Source organism: Sciurus carolinensis, chromosome 2, assembly GCF_902686445.1.
Source record: "Sciurus carolinensis chromosome 2, mSciCar1.2, whole genome shotgun sequence".
In the NCBI taxonomy this organism is placed as follows: Eukaryota; Metazoa; Chordata; class Mammalia; order Rodentia; family Sciuridae; genus Sciurus; species Sciurus carolinensis.
In genome coordinates, this window is record NC_062214.1 from 38,233,095 (window position 1) to 38,259,331 (window position 26,237).

Consider the following 26,237-nt stretch of genomic DNA (forward strand, 5'->3'; position numbering starts at 1 on the left):
TATGCCTTTTAATTGGTCATCATTCCTCATTTCAGGAATCCACGCATCCTTCCCATACCTTCATACATAGATGTTACTTTAGTATTTTCTGAAGCAGACTCACATACAAATTGGTGAATTTCCCCCTCCTTTTTCTAGACGGACTGTGTGGTTTGTTCACTAACAATGACTCCACAGCCATGAACACCGTAGCTTGAGCCCAGGAGAGGTTATCTAACATGCATGGTTTCTCTGTAAGACACCACCATCTTCTCACACTCTGGAACTTTAGAAACATGTCAGCACTATGTTTGGGAGGCATTTTAAACAACTAAATCATTAACAAAAAGCAAATGTAGAAAGTATGGCAGTAAAAAGACTATGAAAAGGACACATTTCCAGTACAAGAACTGAAATGAGAAGGCACAAGGTGACCTTGTTCACCTCAACTGGGAATATGCGTTTCAGATGACTCAAAAATTTTACCACTCTAAAATCAAATGAAAACTATGAAAGTGTTGACATTCTAATCTTAGGGTTACAATTAAATTTTAGCAAGGAAGCAAATTAACAAATATGGAACTCAGGAATAATGATAATTGACCATTTTTATTAAAACTATACATGAAACTTTGTCCTAGAAAGTTCACTTCAAGGTATTTATTTTAGAGATGTGCTTCTGTAAGCATAAAATATTATAAGGATATTCATTGAAACAGTTTTAACTAGCAAGAAACTGGAAACAGAACAATTGCTTATTGGTAGATGGATGTATGAATAGCTATGTTACCCTATACAATGGAATATTTACTATGCAACAATAAAAAACAAATGATGAAGTTCTAAATGGGTGATATGAAATCACTAATATACTGTTTTTTCAAATTTTTTGACTGAAACAAAACCAAAATAAAATTCCAAAACCAAAATAAAATGAAACAAAAAACACATTCTCACTTAAAATATACATTGATTTATAACTGAAATTCCACAAACTAATACTTTCCCTGTTACTCGAACTGTATTGCATCTACTGGGTTCTTAATAGGCTACTTATTATATTTAAAAGATTCTGCTTCTGACTCACTAAAGTGACTTTAGAACTCATCAATGTAACATGATATAATTGGAAAAAACAATAATCTACAAGATAGTTTGGCTGGAAAAAAGGTAAGGTGGAAAATAATGTATAGAGATGACACCACTATTTTTGTGGAAAAAGTTAACATGATTGTAAATCCACCAAGTCTCTCTAAATAAATATTTTAGAAACTGGCAACAATGATTGCTACTGGGAGCTGATTGACTAAGGGGCTTGAGTGCAGGTCAACCTATTTTTCACCACATAACCTTTCTAAAACTTCTGAAAATTTGTCCCACTTTTATTTATCTTCCTTTTTAAAAAAATGCCCCTAGGTATTTTGATTACTCTGTTCATCTACATTATAAAGAATTAATTTTGGAGCTAGGGATATAGCTCAGTTGGTAGAGTGCTTGCCTCACAAGCAGGAAGCCTTGGGTTCAATCCTCAGCACCACAAAAAATAAATAAATAAATAAATAAATTGCTGGGGATATAGCTCAGTTGGTAGAGGTAAAAAAAAAAAAAAAAAAGAATTAATTTCTTCTCAGTTTAGATTAAGACAACATGAACTAATAATGTTTTTAGATTATTTACTGGTACATAACAATTATGCATATTAGTGGAATTCATGTGACATATTCATATATGCACAAAAGACAATTTGGTCAATTTCATTCCCTAGTTACCCCAACCCCTTGGCCTCCTCTCCTTCCCTATCATCTCCTTCCTCTACCCTATTGGTCTCCCTTCTATTTTCATGAGATCCTATTCTAATCTTTTTTCTCTGTAGCTTTCACGCATGAAAGAGAAAATCTATCTTTTGACTTTTTGAGTCTGGTTTATTTTGTTTACCAACTACTTAAATTTGAACTACTTAAATTTGATTTAATAAGATGTTCCCATATACTTTTTATACCTTTATTTTATTTATTTATTTATTTTTATATAGTGTTGAGAATCTAACCCAGTGCCTTACATGTGCTAGGCAAGCACTCTACCACTGAACTACAATCCTAGCCCATTCCCATATACTTTTAATTGTCTTTCATGAGATGTTTTAATACCATGTAAAATTCATCTAATGTTTTCAAAATGTTTGTCTCATGACTATCTAAAAAAATAAACAAATCTTATGAGGGTGCATTAATAAATTCCTATTTATTCATACTAGGCACATATATTTAGGACAAAATCGACTATGTTTAAAAAGCAATCAAAATAAAACAAAAAATTTATTGGACAACTCCCCAAACTGCTTTTCCATTAGGAGAACGAGGGAAAAAAAAGCCAAAATCATACATTTTTTAAAATAAGTAGCAAATATTTATTTGTCTCAAAGATAAAGTTTACCTCTGTCAAAATTGTTCCATTATTAGTAAAGTCCTGGCTTATAATTAAAATGCAGTAAACAGTAGGACAAATTTTGTTAAACTATAATTACATAGAAAGAAATTAGTATTTCCATAAAATAGTAGCATTTCTTACCATTAGTGATATTTAGACATCTATAACTAGTTTCCTAATTTGGGTGATTCTGTTGTTCCATAGAGTATTAAAAAGTGATTCTAATTAATAATAACTTAATAGTACTGGAGTTCTTCTCCATGCAATTGCACGGGGCAAATGAGTGGCCTGGAGTGACATGTCTGAGCCTGTGGAAAGTTCCGGTTGTACTGTCTTTCTTGTGATCAGGCTCAAGTTTATTTCCATTTAAAGAATCTCCCAGTATTTCAGTAAGGATCACTTTTCTTTGATAGTAGTCAATGAGTGTTGTTTTGAAGGCCAAAGCCCAGAGATTCACATCTAGAAAAACCCACACATGAAAAGATTAAGAACGTGCTAAAGTAAGTTCCTGCATGTATTTAATATGTGAAAAATGGACACAGGGATTTGGCAGGATTCTTCTCCACCAAGTGACTTTTCAACATCATGTCACACAAGAATAATGTGGAAAAAGGTCCACACCATGATTCTGTGCCAGTGCCAGAGAACGGGTTTAGTGGAGATGTGGCACACATATGTTCCTTAAGAATAATAGGTTAATGGCATTACGGAGACATTCAGAATGAATCTGTATATAATCTTAGAGGACAGTCTTTCCAGAAAGTTGTATTAGTACTTTGGAGCAAGCAACTGAACTGTTGAGTATAATGCTCAAGTGTGGGTCTATTTCAGTCTTAGTGGCACTCCGTTATATGAGGCTGCCCTAAGCTCCATTACAAGGCTTTGCCTCCTAGAGGCATTCAAATCACCACCTTCACTGGTTAATATTAGAACTACAAGCTACCCCTTGCATAATGCTTCTCTCAGGATACTTCTTTCTCTTTCAATATCATCCACAATGACATACTGTTTAAATTACGCTAAACAAAACACAGTTTCCTTACCAGGTTGCAAGCAAGTATTTTTCTAACCAAATGAATTCTCTTTTCTCCAGAAAGAAGCCCTCAGTCACTGGTTTAAAAAAAAAAAAAAATTGTCCTCCAATTGTTGTTAACAATCCCCAGCTGCACTGGCTCCCGCACCCATTTAAAACCTCTCTACTTGGCTTCACATCCCAGACTTTCTTGCAAGGAAAACAGAACTCTAAAATCAGAACCTTGTTGGGTTGGGCAGTTGCCAAGTCAACCACCGTTTCTTAGCCTTAGGTCAAATGGCATACCCTAGGACATTTTGCACAGTGTTTAAGTTACTCCTTATTGAATAAAAAAAAAAAAAAATTTTAAACAGGAAGAATGAGGAACTCTAAACAGAATAGACTTATCTCTGTAGATTTCACTCCCTGGTTGTTAGGTTCTTCATAACCCAATAGAGAGTTCATCTTTTTTTATTTTTTTAAGGTACAAAAATGCTTTACTGTTCTGACATGGAATCCTTAAAATTCACACAATGCATGTCCCTTTATGGTCATGAAGTAAATGAGTTGGCACACTTCCCTGAAAAACTTTCACTGAACTGTCTTGGGAGCAATGGGGATTGAGCTCTATAGAATCCCAGTTACGTACCTTAAGCCAAGAAAATAATCATTCCCTCTTTCCAAAGTTCATTCAGATTTGTTCAAGAATAAATAAGGATGCTGGTTAAAACGACAGGGATATGGATCAAATAGTAATATAAGCCCTAAATGACATTTTTAGTTCTTTTTCCGTTTTATCATTTTATTGTATTAGAAACTGCCAGAAATAGGGGGCCACAGGCTGTGACTTACAAGTTCTCTGGTGAACAGAAACCCATTCAGTAAAACGAGTTTTATTGAAACACGATTTTATTCATTCAACAATCTTTTAGTCTTTATTTCATGCCACAGTGATCTCTATTACCTTTTTAAGTAGATGAAAATTGACTAAAATAATTGCTAAAATGCTTTCATAAGAGTTTTATAAGAACTACCATGAGAATTAAGTAATTGCTACAAGGTTATTTAAAAATCTTTATATTTCTGATGGAAAATTTCATAACCAAAAAACAAAAGCAAAAACAAAAAACCCGAACTTCTGGTTAAATATAGATTAACTCTACTTCTTACAATGGAAAAGAAAATTGAAATTTCATTTCAAATTTTTAATTTTTGAAAAGTGTATTAATGATATTTAAAGGAAGAAATGGCCTATTATAAATAAAGCAGATGATAGCTACTTGTAATCAATATCTTTGTGTTTTAAAAACAAAAGCTACTCTGAAAATATCAGTCTCAGAGCACAATGTCAACAGATTAATGCTACTCTCAGTCACTGTCAAGTTTAAATGTCATATCTGCCTTATTCATCTGACATCTAAGTTACTTAATTTGCATCTTTCTATCTGACCATTAAGTAAAAATTAAAATGCCAGTTTATCTCTTAGAACTGCAGTGAAGATCTAACAATTCCAAAGCAGGCACTAAACAAACGAGCTTCCTATGGTAGAAGCTCACTGGACCCTTACATAGAGCAGTTTTAATCCCATTTTTCAGATAAATTATTAACATCAGACAAACATCCACAAGGTCTTTCTTCCTACTAGCCTAAAAGCTAATTTGCCTTCTCTTTGTTTTATGATCATGAGAGCCCTGCACAAATGCCTAGTCATAAGTGCTCACCATGGCGTGTGCCATGTAATGGAAAGAAGTGATATTGCTGGTGCCGCGAGAATGAAGCTCTTTTGAAGTGCATGTGTTTACATGTGCTCGCCAAATTTTTAATGCCAGTAAAACCAAAAGGCGGTTGGGATTTTAACTTACAGTAAAATGACCTTTTATCTTTTTAATGTTCCAGGAAGCATCAATTCAATCTAACATTTTTTTTATTTTTAAACCACAGCATGTTTTGGTAACAGCAACAACAATAACAACAAAAAGTATTGGATTAAAAAAAAATTTGTCTATTCTGAGAAAGACAGGAAGGGGGTGGATACCACATTTCAGTTCCAGTTGACAACAGATCAGTTTCAATTGATAATGTTAAGCCTAAAATGATAAAAGAACTCATTATCCTTTCAGGTAATTATGTAATAAACAGCAAAAATTCTCACAGAATAAATTATAAGTCATTTAGACAAAGTTCAAAATCAAGCAACAATAAATGACAGTGTTTTGAGGGTATAAATAGAGGTGAAAAGGCTTTAAAAAATATTTTTTTATTCCTAGAAGCCCCTATATATCTATTCTGGATTGCTTAAGAGTTTCCCGATACATATAGTCTGTTTCCAATTGGCCCTAATACTCAATGCTTCACTACTAACCACTCCACAGCAGGAACTTCTGAACTTCATAGGATCAACCAGGCTCCAATCAATTCATAGGGTACAGGGTGCAAAGGAAAAGAATGTACCTCATTAATAAAAATGGTTTTTTATGCCACATATTTGCATATATTTTTGACTACTTGTATCTAATCACAAGCTTAAAATGGCAAGGAACTGACTTTTTCACTGAAAGGTTTGATGTGCCTTTATTTGCACATTTCCTAATCTTGCTATGTACAGCAGCTCCCATAAAGCACTTCTATAGAGGCCTGGAAAGCACATGCAATTATACTTAAGCAGGTAAAAATATATTGGCTTTTTTTTTCTCTAAAAGCAGAGAGAAAATTAATTCTTTTCAGCTGTTGCATCCAGGGACAAGCATTTGCTTTGTGTTAAATCTGCAATTTGTAGGCCGGGCATTGTCAGCATCTCATGATCTGGGGAGTGGGAGGTGGCAGGATGAGTGTTGCAAAAGTGTTCATGTCCAAACTGTCCTTATACGAGGCTGTTTGCAGAGGTTGTCTTCTGCAATCCATTTAAACTGTCTCCAAATTTTGTTCCTAGACATTCATTATCCAAATTTCTAACCCATATTTTTTTGTTTTTTAGAGCAAATGAGGATATTTTATGCAACATTTCATCTATCTGGGAGAGTAGTTGACTTTTTAAAATGTTCTGCTAGATAATAAAAACCTTGATTTTACACTTAATTCATTTATCCCCAAATTTTTGGAAACCTCAAATGACTCACTATCTGGTGGTATGATTCTCAGGAGGAATTTTCTTTATTTTTAATTGATGCATACTAATTATACAGAATGGGGCTTTTCATTGTGGCATATATGTTCTTACATAAAAACAAATTTGATCAACTTCACTCTCCAATACTTCCTCTACTCTCGATCTTCTTCTTCTATCCTAAGGTCTTCCTTCAACTTTCACAGGATCCTTTTTTCTTTTTTCTTTTCTCCTGTTCATTTCCCTCTAGCTTCCACATACGAGAACAAACACAGGATACTTTTCTGATTTATTTCACTCAACATTATGATTTCTAGTTTCACCCATTTTCTTGCAAATGACATAATTTCATCTTTAAAGCAGAATTAAAACTTCATTGTGTATATATACCATGTTTTTTTAATCAATTCATCACTTGACAGACATCTAGACTGATTCCATAACTTGGCTACTGTGAATTGTGCTGCAATAAAAATATAGGTATGCTGACTTTTAATTCTTTTGGATAAAAGAATTTTTATGATTTTATGATAGCTGGATCATATGATAGTTCTTTTTTTTAACTTTTTCAGGAACCTCCCTACTGATTTTCACAATGGCTACACTAATTCACATTCCCACCAACAATGTTTAAGAATTTAAGAGTTCCTTTTCCCTGCATCCTCACCATCTTACCAGCGTTGAATGTTTCTATTCTTGATTATTGATATTCTGATTATAGTGAGATGAATCTCACTGTAGTTTTGATTTGAATTTCCTTGATGGCTAAAGATGTTGAATGTTTCCTCACATAACCATTTGCCATTTCTTCACATAACTATTGATCATTACTTCCTTTGAGCAGTATCTGTTCAGTTCATTTGCCCATTTATTGATTGGGACATTAGGTTTTTCGTGTGGAGATATTTTATACACTGCTTTTATTTAATCATCATTACAAATCTTACATTTTACAACATCAGTCTTTAAAGTAAAACTTCAAAAACATAAGCAAAAGCTGTGTGATCAAAAATGTTACATCTTATGGATGTACAATAATTTATAAACATTCTCATATTACACCATTAGGTTTTACTTTCCTGGTTAATTGATTGTAAATAATCTGCCTTAAATAGCCTTTTATCTAATTTTTATCTAAAGTACTTGTTTCCCCCACCACACACACATACCTGTTTATAGCATACACCTGTGGAAGCATCATCTCCTAGGGCACAAATTATTGCTAACACTGATAGTGTTTCCTGAACCTCTCTGTTGGTTTCTAAGGGTTGTATGAGAATGGGTGGTACTAGCAAGTATCCTTATCACCTAAGGAACAGCTTCAGAGCACCAGTAGTGTGCACCTAGAGGTTGGGTATATGGAAGAGTCAGATATGTTTCCCTACTTGTTTTCAGATGGAAAGGGTGACTACTGCTCAGGCTGAGTGCAAGAAGCTCCCAACTGCTTCTCTCACTTGACCCTCCCCAGATTGTGGTATTAGGTTAGCTGTTGGTCATCCTGCAGAGCTGAGGGTATGATTTTTACTTTGTTGTCACAGACATTTTTAAGAAAGGGCTGGGGGAAATGACTAAACCATCATTGGAAGATTCATAGCAATTAGCCAGATAAAGATGGGTAGGAAAGTTTAAGGTGATAAATATGCCACTTATCTTGATTCTATTATTATATGATGTATAGGGAAATTGAAATATAACATTGTACCACATAAGTACGAGTAATTAATTGTGTCAAACAAAAATAAAAATAAAAAAGTGTAGAGTGCAAGTAGTAAGAGATACGTTTTGTTTTATTTTAGCATATATGTTATTCAACATTTACCTTATAATTGAAGAAAAGATAGCCTTTTCAACAAATGGTGCTGAGAAAAATAGAAATCCATATATAACAAAATAAAAGTAAACCTCTATCTCTCACCCTGCACAAAAATCAACTCAAAGTAGATCAAAGACTTAGGCACTAAAACAGAAACCCTGTGCCCAACAGAAGAAAAAGTAGTACCAAATCTTCATCATGTCGGCTTAAAACCTGTCTTCCTTAACAAGACTCCTAAAGCGCAAGAAGTAAAATTAAGAATCAATAAATGGGATAAATTCAAACTACAAATCTTCTCAGCAAAGGAAACAATCAACAATTTGAAGAGACAGCCTACAGAATGGGAAAAAAATCTTTATCACATGCACCTCAAAGACGTATAAAGAACTCAAAAAACTTAACACCAAAAAGAAATAACCAAATCAATAAATGGGCTAGGGAACACAACAGACACTTCACAGAAGAAGAAATATAATCAACGAACATATGAAAAAATGTTCATTTTCTCTTGCAATTAGAGAAATGCAAATCAGAACTGCTCTAAGATTGCATCTCACTCCAGTCAGAATGGCGATTATCAAAGATACAAGCAATAATAAGTGTTGGCAAGGATGTGGGGAAAAAGGTACACTCATACATTGTTGGTGGGAGTGTAGAATGGTGCAACCACTTTGGAAAACAGTATGGAGATTCCTAAGAAAACGTGGAATGGAACCACCATCTGACCCAGCTGTTCCACCTCTCAGTCTATAAACAAAGGACTTAAAATCAGCCTACTACAGTGACACAGATCAATTCACAATCACAAAACTATGGAACCAACCTAGAAGCCCTTCAACAGATGAATGGGTAAAGAAAATGTGGTAAAAATACACAATGGAATATTATTCAGCCTTAAAGAAGAATTAAATTATGGCATTTGCAGGTAATGGATGGAAGTAGAGAAGATCATGCTAAGGGAAATAAGTCAATCCCCAAAAACCAAAGGCTGAATGTTCTCTCTAAAAGCGGATGCAGGGGGTTTCAAGATGGCGGACTAGAGGGTGGCTGCATTTCATGTTGCTCCAGGATGCAGGATTCAAAAGAGGAGATAGTGAGAGACTTGGGACCAACTCAAAGCCGCTAGGTGAGTCTCTCCCGTTGGGAGAGACCCCTGGTGTTCAGAAGCAATCGCTCTGAGTCCAAACAGCTCGCCACGCAGCTCCTCCTCAGGCAGCCGCCCGGAGCCCCAGTGGTTGCTCCGAGTCCAAGCACTGTGCTGAGGGGCCACCTCTACGATGATCCCTGTTGTCCGTGTTTACCGCTCCAGCGGGGGGAGGAGTGTCTCTCCAGGCAACTCTACTTCACAAAGTTCCCTGCGTTCCGGGATTACTGCTCCATCCGGGACGCCTCCCCAACGGGAGAGACTCACCTAGCGGCTTTGAGTTGGTCCCAAGTCTCTCACTATCTCCTCTTTTGAATCCTGCATCCTGGAGCAACATGAAATGCAGCCACCCTCTAGTCCGCCATCTTGAAACCCCCTGCATCCGCTTTTAGAGAGAACATTCAGCCTTTGGTTTTTGGGGATTGACTTATTTCCCTTAGCATGATCTTCTCTACTTCCATCCATTACCTGCAAATGCCATAATTTAATTCTTCTTTAAGGCTGAATAATATTCCATTGTGTATTTTTACCACATTTTCTTTACCCATTCATCTGTTGAAGGGCTTCTAGGTTGGTTCCATAGTTTTGTGATTGTGAATTGATCTGTGTCACTGTAGTAGGCTGATTTTAAGTCCTTTGTTTATAGACTGGAGGAAGAGGAGGAGCGCGGCGGGTTGCTTGGACTCGGAGGGACTACCCCAAGAGCTACAGGAGGTTGCCAGAGGAGCAGCTGCGCGGCGAGCTGTTTAGACTCAGAGCGACTGCTTCTGAACACCGGGGGGCTGCCCGGAGGAAGAGGAGGAGCGCGGTGTGACTGCATCAGAGCTCCGGGTGGCTGCTCAGAGAAGGAGGCGAGTGGTGGGTCTCTGGGTCTCGGAGCTATTGTACGGGGCTCCAGGTGGCAGCTCAGAGGAGGGGTCGCATAGCCAGGCGATTACGTGCAGAGTAGGGTCCCAGGACCTAGGCGGCGTCTTGCTGGAAGAGCCACACAGAGGCACGCCTAGGGGCGGAGCAAAGCTTCCAGGACTGCGGGCACATTCTCTGAGGAGAGGCAGCCTAAGGAGATTCATCTGCAAAGGGTGAGGCTCCCAGGCCCAGGAGGTAGGTCCGGGCCCCTGGGAACGTTGCAGAGGAAGACAGCCCAGCCCAGGCCGTAGTTGTAGATTGAGGGGAACCTCTAGGAGTGGAACGGACCAGCGAGACCTCCCCACTGGGTGAGTCTTCCCCACCGGGTGAGGTTTTCCCATGAGGACGGTAAAACCAGAGACACAGGCACAAACAGGCCTTGCCTGAGCCCACAGCCTAGTTCCCCTTTGGATGACCACTGGTCAACAAGAGGAGGCACCTCTGCTCACTATCAGAGATTATACCCCACCTGAGGGTCACCACCCCTAGAGAGGCAGCTTCCTTGTGGAGCACCGCATTATCAACTTCCTCCAAGACTTCAGGCTACTGAAGGATAAGAGGGGATATACTAGCAATCTTCAGGGACATTATAAGCCGATAGAGGAAATCTGCAATATCTTAATGATCCACTGATTCCTGAACAATATGAGAAAACAAGGGAAGAAAATGCCCCAAACAAATCTAGATGTTACATCCAACAACAGCATGGCAGAAGAAATGACAGAAAGGGAGTTCAGAATGTACATAATTAAAATGATCAGAGAAGCAAATGATGAGATGAAAGAGCAAATGCAGGCATTGAATGATGAGATGAAAGAACAAATGCAGGCATTGAATGATCGTACCAATCGACAGTTAAAAGAACAAATACAGGAAGCAAAAGATCATTTCTATAAAGAGTTAGAGATACTAAAAAAAAAAACAAAACAGAAATCCTTGAAATGAAGGAAACAATAAACCAAGTTAAAAACTCCATAGAAAGCATAACCAATAGGATAGAACACCTGGAAGACAGAACCTCAGACATTGAAGACAAAATTTTAATCTTGAAAACAAAGTTGAACAAACAGAGAAGATGGTAAGAAATCATGAACAGAATCTCCAAGAACTATGGGATATCATGAAAATGCCAAATTTAAGAATTATTGGGATTGAGGAAGGCTTAGAGAAACAAACCAAAGGAATGAACAATCTATTCAGTGAAATAATATCAGGGAATTTCCCAAATCTGAAGAATGAAATGAAAAATCAAGTTCAAGAGGTTTATAGGACTCCAAATACACAAAATTACAACAGACCCACCTCAAGGCACATTATAATGAAAATACCTAACATACAAAATAAAGACAGAATTTTAAAGGCTGTGAGAGAAAAGAACCAAATTACATTCAGGGGGAAACCAATACGGATATCAGCAGATTTTTCAATCCAGACCCTAAAAGCTAGAAGGGCCTGGAACAACATTTTTCAAGCTCTGAAAGAAAATGGATGCCAACCAAGAATCTTATACCCAGCAAAACTTACCTTCAAATTTGACGATGAAATAAAATCATTCCATGATAAACAAAAGCTAAAAGAATTTACAAAAAGAAAGCCAGCATTACAGAACATTCTCAGCAAAATATTCCATGAGGAAGAGATAAAACACAAAGAAGCAAATCAGCAAAGGGAGGAATTATCCTAAAGGAACTGTCAAATAAAAGAGGAACCAAGTTGTGTCAAATAAATAAATAAATAAATAAATAAAATTTTTAAAATGAACCAAATGACTGGGAATACAAATCATATCTCAATAATAACCCTGAATGTTAATGGCCTGAATTCATCAATCAAAAGACATAGACTGGCAGATTGGATTAAAAAGAAAGATCCAACAATATGTTGCCTGCAAGAGACTCACCTCATAGAAAGAGATACCCACAGACTAAAGGTGAAAGGATGGGGAAAAACATACCATGCACATGGACTCAGCAAAAAAGCTGGAGTATCCATCCTCATTTCAGATAATGTGGACTTCAAGCCAATGTTAGTCAGAAGGGATAAAGAAGGACATTTCATACTGCTTAAGGAAAGCATAAATCAGCAAGATATAACAATCATAAACATCTATGCCCCAAACAGTGGCTCATCCATGTATGTTAAACAAATCCTTCTCAATTTTAGAAACCAAATAGACCGTAACACAATACTACTAGGTGATTTTAACACGCCTCTCTCACCACTGGACAGATCTTCCAAACAAAAATTGAAGAAAGAAACCATAGATCTCAATAACACAATCAATAATTTAGACTTAACAGACATTTATAGAATATACCATCCAACCAAGAGCGAATACACTTTCTTCTCAGCAGCACATGGATCCTTCTCTAAAATAGACCATATATTATGCCACAAAGCTAATGTTAGCAAATACAAGAAAATAGAGACACTACCTTGTATTCTATCAGATCATGATGGATTGAAGTTAGAAATAAATGAAAGAGTAAAAAACAGAAACTACTCCAACACCTGGAGATTAAACAATATGCTATTATATGATGAATGGATAACAGAAGATATTAGGAAGGAAATTAAAAAATTCTTAGAGGTAAACGAGAACAAAGAAACATCATATCAAAATCTCTGGGACACTATGAAAGCAGTACTTAGAGGAAGATTTATTTCATGGAGCGCATTTAATAAAAGAAGTAGAAATCAACAAATAAATGACCTAACACTACAGCTCAAAGCCCTAGAAAAAGAAGAACAGACCAACACCAAAAGTAGTAGAAGACAGGAAATAGTTAAACTGAGAGCTGAAATCAACGAAATTGAAACGAAAGAAACAATACAAAAAATTGACAAAATAAATAGTTGGTTCTTCGAAAAAATAAACAAAATTGATAAACCTTTAGCCACACTAACAAAGAGAAGACGAGAGAAAACCCAAATCACTAAAATTCGGAATGAACAAGGAAATATCACAACAGACACGACTGAAATACAAAACATAATTAGAAGCTATTTTGAAAATCTATACTCCAACAAAATAGAAAATTTCAAAGACATCAACAAGTTTCTAGAGACATATGAATTGCCTAAACTAAACGAGGAGGACATACACAATTTAAATAGACCAATTTCAAGTAATGAAATAGAAGAAGTCATCAAAAGCCTACCAACAAAGAAAAGTCCAGGACCAGATGGGTTCTCAGCCGAGTTCTACAAAACCTTTAAAGAAGAGCTCATTCCAATACTTCTCAAAGTATTCCAGAAAATAGAAGAGGAGGGAACCCTCCCAAACTCATTCTATGAAGCCAATATTACGCTGATACCTAAACCAGACAGAGACACATCGAGGAAAGAAAATTTCAGACCAATATCCTTAATGAACATCGACACAAAAATTCTCAACAAAATTTTAGCAAATTGCATACAAAAACATATTAAAAAGATAGTGCACCATGATCAAGTGGGCTTCATCCCAGGGATGCAAGGTTGGTTCAACATCAGGAAATCTATAAATGTAATTCACCATATCAATAGACTTAAAGTCAAGAATCACATGATTATTTCGATAGATGCAGAAAAAGCATTTGATAAAATACAGCACCCCTTCATGCTCAAAACACTAGAAAAAATTGGGGTAGTGGGAACATTCCTTAACATTGTAAAGGCCATCTACGCTAAGCCCATGGCTAATATCATTCTAAATGGTGAAAAACTGAAAGCATTCCCCCTAAAAACTGGAACAAGGCAGAGATGCCCTCTTTCACCACTTCTATTCAATATCATCCTTGAAACTCTAGCCAGAGCAATTAGACAGACCAAAGAAATTAAAGGGATACAAATAGGAAAAGAAGAACTCAAACTATCCCTATTTGCTGATGATATGATTGTATACTTAGAGGAATCAGGAAATTCCACCAGAAAACTTTTAGAACTCATAAGTGAATTCAGTAAAGTAGCGGGATATAAGATCAATGCACATAAATCTAATGCATTTTTATACATAAGTGATGAATCTTCAGATAGAGAAATTAGGAAAACTACCCCATTCACAATAGCATTGAAGAAAATAAAATACTTGGGAATCAATCTCACAAAAGAGGTGAAAGACCTCTACAATGAGAACTACAGAACACTAAAGAAAGAAATTAAAGAAAACCTTAGAAGATGGAAAGATCTCCCATGTTCTTGGATAGGAAGAATTAATATTGTCAAAATGGCCATACTACCAAAAGTGCTATACAGATTCAAAGCAATTCCAATTAAAATCCCAATGATGTATCTTACAGAAATAGAGCAAGCAATTATGAAATTCATCTGGAAGAATAAGAAAACCCAGAATAGCTAAAGCAATCCTTGGCAGAAAGAGTGAAGCAGGGGGTATCGCAATACCCGATCTTCAACTCTACTACAAAGCAATAGTAACAAAAACGGCATGGTATTGGTACCAAAATAGAATGGTGGATCAATGGTACAGAATAGAGGAAATGGATACAAATCCAAATAAATACAATTTTCTCATACTAGACAAAGGGGCCAAAAATATGCAATGGAGAAAAGATAGCCTCTTCAACAAATGGTGCTGGGAGAATTGGAAATCCATATGCAACAGAATGAAACTAAACCCATATCTCTCACCATGCACGAAACTAAACTCAAAATGGATTAAGGACCTCGAAATCAGACCAGAGACCTTGCATCGTATAGAAGAAAAAGTAGGTCCAGAGCTTCAACATGTCGGCTTAGGACCAGACTTCCTCAACAGGACTCCCATAGCACAAGAAATAAAAGGAAAAATCAATAACTGGGATAGATTCAAACTAAAAAGCTTTCTCTCAGCAAAGGAAACTATCAGCAATGCGAAGAAAGAGCCTACAGAGTGGGAGAAAATCTTTGCCAATCATACTTCAGATAGAGCACTAATCTCCAGAATCTATAAAGAACTCAAAAAACTCTACACCAAGAATGCAAATAATCCAATCGACAAATGGGCTAAGGAAATGAATAGACACTTCACAGAAGAAGATCTACAAGCAATCAACAAACATATGGAAAAATGTTCAACATCTCTAGTAATAAGAGAAATGCAAATCAAAACCACCCTAAGATTCCATCTCACCCCAATTAGAATGGTGATTATCAAGAATACAAGCAACAACAGGTGTTGGCAAGGATGTGGGGAGAAAGGTACACTCATACATTGCTGGTGGGGCTGCAAATTAGTGCAGACACTCTGGAAAGCAGTGTGGAGACTCCTTAGAAAACTTGGAATGGTACCACCATTTGACCCAGCTATCCCACTCCTTGGCCTATACCCAAAGGACTTAAAATCAGCATACTACAGAGATACAGCCACATCAATGTTCATAGCTGCTCAGTTCACAATAGCCAGATTGTGGAACCAACCTAGATGTCCTTCAATTGATGAATGGATAAAGAAATTGTGGTATATATATACAATGGAATATTACTCAGTCATAAAGAATGATAAAATTATGGCATTTGCAGGCAAATGGATGAAACTGGAGAATATCATGCTAAGTGAGATAAGCCAATCTCAAAAAACCAAAGGACAAATGATATCGCTAATAAGTGGATGATGACACATAATGGGGGGTGGGAGGGGTTAGTCTTAGGGTTAGAGTTAGGGTTAGGGAGGGGGGCAAGAATGCAGGAAGGAAGTTCTGTATAGAGGGAAAAGAGTGGTGGGAGGGATTGGGGGGAGGGAAAAACTAACAGAATGAATCAAACAACATTACCCTATGTAAATTTATGATTACACAAATGGTATGCCTTTATGCCATGTACAAACAGAGAAACAACATGTATCCCATTTGTTTACAATTAAAAAATAAATAAATAAATAAAAAAGCAGATGCAGATCCATAGTAGGGGGGTGGGGGTGGGTAGGGAAGAATGAAGGAGCTTGGGATTGTACAGAAGGGAGAGATTGGAGGGGTGGGGCAAGTGGGGATGGGAAGGACGGTAGATTGACACAGACATTATTACCCTACATACATGTATGGACACCGCCAGGGCCTGAAGATATATGTTGGGGTACCTGCAGGTCTGGTTGCACCTGAAGTCCTCCTGCTGGGGGTGCTAGTGGCTGCCATCTGGCTGCCTCTTTGCAGGGTTGCTTCTTTGTGTGAACACATCCCTGGTGGTCTCTCTCTGACAGTTGGAACAGCATTGAGATCTTGGGATTGTAGCAAGGCAGAGCCTGGAGAATCCGAAGCCCAGTTCCAGCAGATTGCAGTTGAGTCTGCCAGGGACAGTATAGGCCTGGCAGGTTTATGGAAAGCCAGAGACTGGAGGTATTTCCCCAGGGGGAGCACAGGTTGGAGAAATTAGAGAGAACCTGGCTCTCTCCAGCTCAATGAGTCCTGAAGTATGCAGGGATGAATGGGGCTGGCTACAATGGGTGGGAAGACTGGAAGAGGATGTGAGAGCATCTAGCTATCACTCATCCAGCGACATGATCAGGGACCTACTATTACCATCAAACTTCAGAAATACCCACATATCAGCAGAGAAAGGAAGCTGAGAAATTTTTCAAAAGTCAAAGAAAGCAATTGTTCAATTTTCCATAGAGAGTTTCCATTTTTATTCTTTATTTTCTTTTCTTCTTTTTTTTTCCCCCTCTCTTTCACATCTCTACCATCTTTGAATCCAAATATTTTTATTGAGGAATGGGATATCTGAATAATATATTACAGTTTTCCTGTGTATTCTTATATTTTCACTATTTAAAAAAAAATCTGTATATATCTTTTCACTCACTTATCTGTTTCCCTGGACCCTCTTTCTCACTTCCCTCATGCTAATAGCCAACCTCCATTAATTCCTCCTTTGCTCTTATTATAAATATTTACCTCTATCTTCTCTCCTTCCTACACTACTCCTGCTCCCTCTTTGTCCATCATTTGAACAGTAAACACTTTTAGTAAACTTACTATTTATATTGTAGACAATAATTGAACACATCATTTCTGTTTATTGTGACCAAACTGTAGGTGCCTTAATAGGAGTTTTTTGGTTTAAGGTTGTATATTATTTGCATTGAGTACTGTTAATATTGGTGTCCCCCTTAAAGATGAGGTACTGGAAGGCTTCAGGGACACTATAAGACTAAAGTGTAGAAACTATACTGCCTCAGACCCATACTACTAAATGGGAAGACAGAGGAACAACATGAAAAAAGAAGGGACAAAGCACTTCAAACAAACCAAGATGTTACTACAATAGAATCCACAGACAACACAGTAAAAGAAATGTCAGACAAGGAGTTTAGAAGGTACATAGTTAGACTGATCTTCGAAATAAAAGATGGTATCAGAGATAAAATACAGAAAATGAAAAATCACTAATAAAGAGTCAGAGATTACAAAAAGGAATCAAGCAGATATCCTTGAAATGAAGGAAACAATCAATCAGATTAAATATTCAATGGAAAGTATCACCAACAGACTAGACCACATGGAAGACAGCACCTCAGGCAATGAATACAAAATAAATACTCTTGAAAATAAAAGTCAACTGTACAGAGAAGATGGTAAAAAACCATGAACACAACTTCTAAGAAATATGGGATAACATGAAAAGACCCAATTTAAGATTTATTGAAATAGACAAAGGCATGGAGATACAAACCAAAGGAATGCACAATCTTTTCAATGACATAATATCAGAAAATTTCCCAAATCTAAAAATTGAAATGGAAAATCAACTACAAAAGGCTTAAAGGACCTCAAATGTACAAAATTACTGCAGACCCACACCAAGGCACATTATAATGAGAATGATTAACATACAGAATAAGGATAGAATATTAAAGGCTGTGAGAGAGAAAAAACTCAAATTACATATAGGGAGAACCCAATTCGGATCCCAGCTGATTTCTCAACCTAGAGCCTCAACACCAGGAGGTCCTGGAATAACATATACCAAGCTCTGAAACAAAATGGGTGCCAACCAAGAATTTTATATCCAGCAAAACTAAGTTTCAGATTTGATGATTAAATAAAACTTTCCATGATAAACAAAAGTTAAAAGAATTTATAACTATAAAGCTTCCACTACACAACATTCTCAGGAAAATATTCCATGAGGAGGAAATGAAAAAAAAAAAAGAAAAACAATGAAAACCAGGAAAGTGAAGAACTACACTAAAGGAAAAGCCAATCAAAGGAGAAACCAAATAAAGTTAAAAACCAAAAATAAACCAAAATGACCAGGAATACAAATCATATCTCAATAATAACCCTGAATGTTAATGACCTGAATTCATCAATCAATTAAAAGACATAGACTAGCAGATTGAATTTATAAATAAAAAAAAAAAAAAAAACAATATGCTGCCTTAAAGAGATTCATCTCATAGGAAAAGACATCCACAGACTGTGTGAAAGGATGGGAAAAAAATATATCACTCTCATGGACTACATAAACAGGCAGGGGTTTCCATTCTCACATTGGATAAAGTGGACTTCAAACCAAAGTTAGAAGAGCTAAAGAAGGCTATTTCATACTGCTTAAGGGAATTGCACATCAACAAGACAGAATAATCATAAATATTTATGCCCCAAACAAATGAGCATCTAAGTACATCAAACAAACCCTTCTCAATTTCAAGAATCAAATGGACCACAACACAATATGGGGTGATTTAAACACACCTCTGTCACCACTGGTTAGATCTTCCAAATAAAAACTAAACAAAGAAACTACAGAACTAAACAATACAATCAATAATTTAGACTTAACGGACATATGCAGAGTATTTTATCTGTCATCAAGTAAATACACATAGATCCTTCTCTAAAATAGACCATATGTTATACCACAAAGCAACTCTTACCAAATAAAAAAATATAGAAATACTACCCTACATTCTATTAGATCATAATGGAATGAAACTAGAAATCAACAATAAAATTAAAAATAGAAGCTACTTCAACACTGGAAACTAAATAACATGCTATTGAATGATGAATGGATAGCAGAAGAAATCAGGAAGGAAATTAAAAAATACTTACAGGCAAATGAGAACCCTGATATAATGTATCAAAATCTCTGGGACATTATGAAGGCAGTGCTAAGAACAAAGTTGATTGCATTGAGCTCATTCACTAAAAGAATAAAAAGTCAACAAATAAATGACCTAACATTACATCTCAAAGCCCTAGGAAAAGAAGAATAAATCAACATCAAAAGCAGTAGAGGACAGGAAATATTTAAAATCAGAGTTGAAATCAAGAAATTGAAAAAAAAGAAACAATTGAAAAAATTAACAAAACAAAAAAGTTGGTTCTTTGAAAAAATAGTCAATAAACCCTTCACTACACCAACTAAAAGAAAGAGAGAAAATTCACATTACTAAAAAACTCATGATGAGAAAGGAAAGATCAGGATGGACACACTGAAATATAGAAGATAATTAGAAACTATTTTGAAAATTTATACTCTAATAAAATAGAAAATCTCAAAGACATCAACAAACTTCTGGAGACATACGAACTACCCAAACTGAATCAGGAAGACATACACAATTTAAACAGCTCAATTTCAAGTAATGAAATAGAAGATGCCATCAAAAGCCTACCAACCAAGAAAAGTCCAGGACCAGACAGATTCTCAGCCAAGTTCTACAAGACCTTCAAAGAAGAATTAACACCAATATTCTTTATATATTCCAGGAAATAGAAAAGGAGGGTACCCTTCCAAATTCATTCTATGAGGCTAGTATCAACCTGATACCAAAACCAGACAAAGACACATCAAGGAAAGAAAACTTCAGACCAACACCTGAGGAACAAAGATGCAAAAGTCCTTAACAAAATTCTGGCAAATCACATGCAAAAACATATTTAAAACTTAGTGCACCACAATCAAGTGGGGTTCATCAAAAGGATGTCAGGTTGGTTCAACACATAGAAATCAAAAAATGTAATTCATCACATCAATAGACTTAAAGACAGGAAGCATATGGTCATCCCAACAGATGCAGAAAAAGTCATTTGACAAAATACAGCACCCCTTCATGTTCAAAACACTAGAACTGGGGTGAGTAGGAACATACCTCAACATTGTAAAAACTTGTCTATGCTAAGCTCAAGGCCAACATCATTCTAAATGGAGAAAAATTGAAGGCATTCCCCCTAAAACCTGGAACAAGGCAGGGATACCCTCTTTTACCACTTCTATTCAACATTGTCCTTAAAACTCTAGCCAGAGCAATCAGACAAAAGAAAGAAATTAAAGGGAAACGAATAGGAAAAGAAGAACTCACACTATCTCCATTTGCCAATGACATGATTCTACATTTATAAGATACAAAAAAAAAAAAAAATCCACCAGAAAACTTCTAGAACTAATAAATGAATTCAGCAAAGTAGCAGAATATAAAGTCAACACCCATAAATCAAATGTATACATCAGTGATGAATCATATGAAAGAGAAATTAGGAAAACTACCTCATTCACAATAGCCACCCCTCCAATAAAATATTTGTGAATCCACCTAATGAAAGAGGTAAAAGACCTCTACATTGAAAACTACAAAACACTAAAGAAAGAAATTGAAGACCTTAGAAGATGGAAAGATCTTCCATGTTCTTACATAGGTAGAATTAATATTGTCAAAATCGCCATAGTACAAAAACATATCACAATGACATTCTTCATAGAACTAGAAAAAGTAATCATGAAATTCATTTGGAAAAATAAGAGACCCAGAATAGCCAGAGTAATCCTTAGCAAGAAGAGTGAAGCAGGAGGTATTACAATACCAGACCTTAAATTATACTACAGAGCCATAGTAACAAAAATGGCATGGTATTGGCACTAAAATAAACAGGTAGACCAGTGTACAAAATAGAAGACACAGAGACAAACCCACATAAATACAGTTATCTCATACTAGACAATGGTGCCAAAAACATAGATTGCAGAAAAGATGGTCTCTTCAGCTAATGGTGCCGGGAAAACTGGAAGTCCATAGGTAGCAAAATGAAATTAAACCTCTATCTCTCACCCTACACAAAAGTCAACTCAAATCAAGGACCTAGGAATTAGACCAGAGACCTTGTGCCTAATCTAAGAAAAAGTAGGCCCAAATCATCATCATGTTGGCTTAGGACCTGACTTCCCTAACAAGACTCCTGAAGCTCAAGAAGTAAAATCAGGCATCAATAAATAAGATGAATTCAAACTAAAAAGCTTCTTCTCAGAAAAGAAAACAATCAATAATGTGAAGAGAAAGCCTAGAGAATGGGAGAAAATCTTTACCACATGCACCTCAGATAGAGCATTAATCTCCAAGATATATAAAGAATTCAAAAAAGTTAGCACCAGAAAGAAATAACCCAATCAATAAATGGGCTAAGGAACTCAACAGACACTTCACATAAGAAGAAATACATTGGTCCACAAACATATGAAAAAATGTCCAACATCTCTAGCAGTTAGAGAACTGCAAATCAAAACTACTCTAAGATTTCCTCTCACTCCAATCAGAATGGCAATTATCAAGAATACAAGCAACAATAAATGTTGGCATGGATGTGGGGGGAAAAGGTACACTTTATACACATCTGGTGGGACTGCAAATTGGTGCAACCACTCTGGAAAGCAGTATGGAGATTCCTTAGAAAACTTGGATTGGAACCACCATTTGACCCAGTAATTCCACTCCTTGTTTTATTCCAAAAGGACTTAAAATCAGCATCCTACAGTGACACGGCCACGTCAATGTTTATAGCACCTCAATTCACAACAGCAAACCTCAATGTCCCTCAACAGAGAAATGGATTAAGAAAATGTGGTACATATACACAATGGATATTACTCAGCCTTAAAAGAATGAAAGTATGGCATTTGCAGGTAAATGGAGGAGCTGGAGAACATCATGCTAAACAAAACAAGTCAGACCCAAAAAACCAAAGGCCTAATGTTTTCTCTGATAAGAAAATGCTAATTCATAATTGGGTGTGTAGAATGAAGGAATTTTGGATTGTGCAGAGGGGAATGAGAGGAGGGGAGGGGCATGGGAATGTGAAGGTTGGTAGAGACGGACATTATTACCCTATTTACATGTATGATTACACTACTGGTGTGACTCTGCACCATGTTCAGTCAGAGGAAGGAGAAGTTGTGCTCAATTTGTGTACAATGTGTCAACATGCAATCTACTGTCATGTATAACCAATTAGAAGAAATTAAAAAATAAAAAAAGTGAACAAAAATCTAATTACATACTTATATCACTATTGTTTTGATCATTGTCCTCAAATCCTGGGATTAGTGTGGCTCTTTTGGTCATGTTTTTATTTTTTCCCTTTCTGCTTCAAGCCTGTTGTCTTCTCTCCTGATCACCTCCCTGGAATGGGGACCATGGTGAGATTCTCTGGCCAGCTGAAGATGTGTTAAAGAAAGAACACTCTGGTGGAAGTCTGGAGGTGTGAGTGAAATGAAAAATAAAGGACAAAAGCCTAGATATGGGGAGGCTAAAAAGACAATCTAGAAAAGAATGATTAGGGACTGTTATGTAGGAGGGCACTGATCAAATTTCTCCCAGAGGATCCCAGGGAAGAGAATAAAGATCCAGTGATACAAACTGAAGTCTGACACAGCTGTCTGAAGATTTAAGAGAGCATCCTCATTTGTCATTGGAATCATTTAGATAAACCAAGGGCCACTTGTTGGTGAGAGGGTTTAAAGGGTTTATAGTTATCAATTGACACATAATAAATTACCCCAAAATGTAGTGGTGTATGTAAGACAACAAACATTTATTATCTCAGTTTCTGTGGATCAGGAATTCAGGATTGGATTCAATTCTTGGCACCACATAATTTAAAAATAAAAATAAAAATGGCAAAGGAATTCAGCAGTGACTTCGTTCCATGATTATATCTCAGGGTCTCTCATGATATTTCAGTCAAGATGTTGTCTAGGCCTGCAGTCCTCTTAAGGCTCATTAAGATCTCTGAGCTGCTTGAAGTTCCTCATTGGCTGTGGAAAGGAGGTCAAAGTTTTTTGGTACATGAGCCTCTCCAAAGTGCTGCTTGAATGTACTTCCAATATGGCAGCTGGTCTCCCAACAGAAAGAGCAAGGAGGAAGCCACAATGCCTTTTTTGACCTAGCCTCAGAAGTCACATACTATCACTTCTGCTTTTTTTCTTATTCACTGGAAGCAAGTCTCTAATGTCTGTTATACTCAAGGAGAATAAAATTAGGTTCCACCTCTTAAAGGGAAAAGTAGCAAACAATTTATGGACAAAACGCCTGTAACTAGGTCACATAAGGGACCTCAAATGTTTCTTCCTGGGATTTTCCACTCTATCTCTATTTAAAATGAGAAAATGGAGACTTAGGCATGTCAAATAACAAGTTCGATGACACATCCTAGAAAGGGGTAATGTAAGGAACCAAACATGGGGCTGGTTGCTAAGCCTGTGCCCTTCACTGCTATGCCAGGTGGCTTTTCATTTATGCACAGTATTGCCACCACCTGTGGATGAATCAGGAAACAAAGGGTGAATCTCAAACATTTCCTGTACTTGAGTCATATCACTCTTAAAACAGCTCACTGGGGCTACTGTGATTGATGTATTCGATCAAGAAGACACCCAGTACTGGCTTCCTGGAAATTCCACCAAGTGGCAATGGGGTTTGACTGAAACTCTTTTTGTGTTGTAATGGAAACATTATTTATGATTTTCAGAAAAGAAAGTACACAAAGAAAAAGCTAACATTAGATATTGTTTTGATAGTACTATTCTTGAAACAAAGAAATTGAACAATATACAGTATATAGATATTGTTTTCAATTTGGGGAATTGTTTAATTTTATTTGGATGTATAGGAAAAAAGACTTCTTGGCTTATCCTGGACATTATTGGGCATTAAGGAGCCATAAGTTTATGAAGGTTATACTTTCATAAGAATTTGAAAAAGTAATCAATGAGAAATCATAGTTCGAACCTTAAGTAAATTAAGTTGTGGCCTGATTTGGAAGAATTGATAGCATATAACATATAAGAACCCACTTGATCTCTATGTGTGAAATAGTCTTCTTCTATAGGCAGACATTTATGACAGATTCTTTTCTTCTTTACAAGTTCAACCTTCCACTTACTAGGAGAAGCAATGAGAAATATTTATACAATCTTGATGCTGTCAATGCTAGTTGCTGATTATTACTGTTTTGAATCAAACTCTAATCAAAACATAGAAGAGAAGCATGGATATAGAACAGAATATAATTGTTAAAAAACAATAACGACAATGAATGATAGAGATGAAGGTACAATGAGAGAGGAAAAGAAAGCATGAACTTCCCTCAACTTACATAGTTGAAGGGATGAGGGATGGTTGATACAGATTATATAAGGTTGACAAATCAAGAAATAGTGTACTAAAGTTGCAAATAAAATTAAAATATATTATTTCAAGTTAGAGTAGAATTCCAACCAAAATCAGGAGAGAAGGGGAGTGGGATGTGGTGTGAGCTTCATTTTTGCTTTTGTTTTTATTTTTCCAGAACAAGAAGCCACAAGTTACTGACTCATCAAGAAACAGAAACATGAGTACATTCTATATAGTAAGAGTGTTTCCCACAAGAATAACCAGAGCCAGAGGCTGGTTGGTGGCTCTGGGAATGGGGCGGCAAAGATGGCTTTCACATATTGTTCCCTAGGTTGGATCTTTATATTTAGTGCTTCTTTTGAGATAAAAGACAGAAATTAGCTTATAAATCATTACCTTGTAACAGAATTCAACATGAGCTAAAATTCTATGACTTATCCTTAAATAAGCATTTTTATACTATAACTCCAAAAATGAAAGACAATCAAAAGGCCCTAACAATCTTCAGGACTGACTCAAATGGACAAGAGTTTGGGATCAGTAAAGTGGGTTACTCCTTCCTGGAAGGAAACTAGGAATAATCCAAGAAACACTTTTAATAACTCCTACCTCCTGAATACTAAGGGTTATTCTTTTGAGTTTTTGTTGAAGGGCCAGGTAAATCCTCTGCATATGTTTAAAATCAATTCTCTGCTATCTAAATACGTAAAACTATTCAAAAGATTAAACAATAAATAGGATATCTAAGAAGCAAACCACCATTTGCCATGATTTAACCAGATATGGCAGTTTAAAAATATATCTGCTTGGAGCAACCTGGGTAGATAGAAAGAGACAAGAGCAAACAGAATGATGATGAAATTGATGTTCAGAGGCCAGGTGACTCTGAAAAAGGTCTTTTAGATTAAAGTGCTTTTTTTTCTTTTTTTCTTTTTTTTTTTGAGGAATGATTGAAAAGATTTTAGGAAAATGTTTTGGGCTTTTGTAGAAAATAGTTTTTATATCCATAATAAATACTGAGTCTTCTACTTTATAGACTCATAGAAACTCAGGGTAGGAAAAGACCTGTGCTATAGCAATTAATAACAATCATACAGTACGATCATGTATCACCCACATTTTCTGTATGCACATTTATATAAAGCTTTGAACTACCACAGACCCTCTGGATGAGTATTAAGCTTGCATATTAAAAAAATACAGAGATCAAAACGCAGTTCAAAATTCATATAATAGGGTATTACGTAGCAATGAAAATGAACAACTCTTTTTACATGTAATATGAAATCTAATGGGGTTAATACTGACTGAAGACCAGACATAAATAATGCATATTATATTATTTCATTTATAGAATTCAGGAAACCAGGCAAAACTAACCATGGTATTAGAAATGAGCATGTTGGAGCCAGGCATGGTGGCACATGCCTGTAACCAGTGGGTTGGGAGGTTGAGGCTGGAGGATCACAAGTTCAAAACCAGGCTCAGCA

General features: G+C 36.2%; 1 protein-coding gene across 6 annotated transcripts in view; it reads right to left on the reverse strand.

The window, feature by feature from the left end:
• The window catches only part of Tasp1 (taspase 1), a 319,195-nt gene that overhangs the window by 42,609 nt on the left and 250,349 nt on the right, over positions 1 to 26,237 (reverse strand). The window lies entirely within an intron of this gene.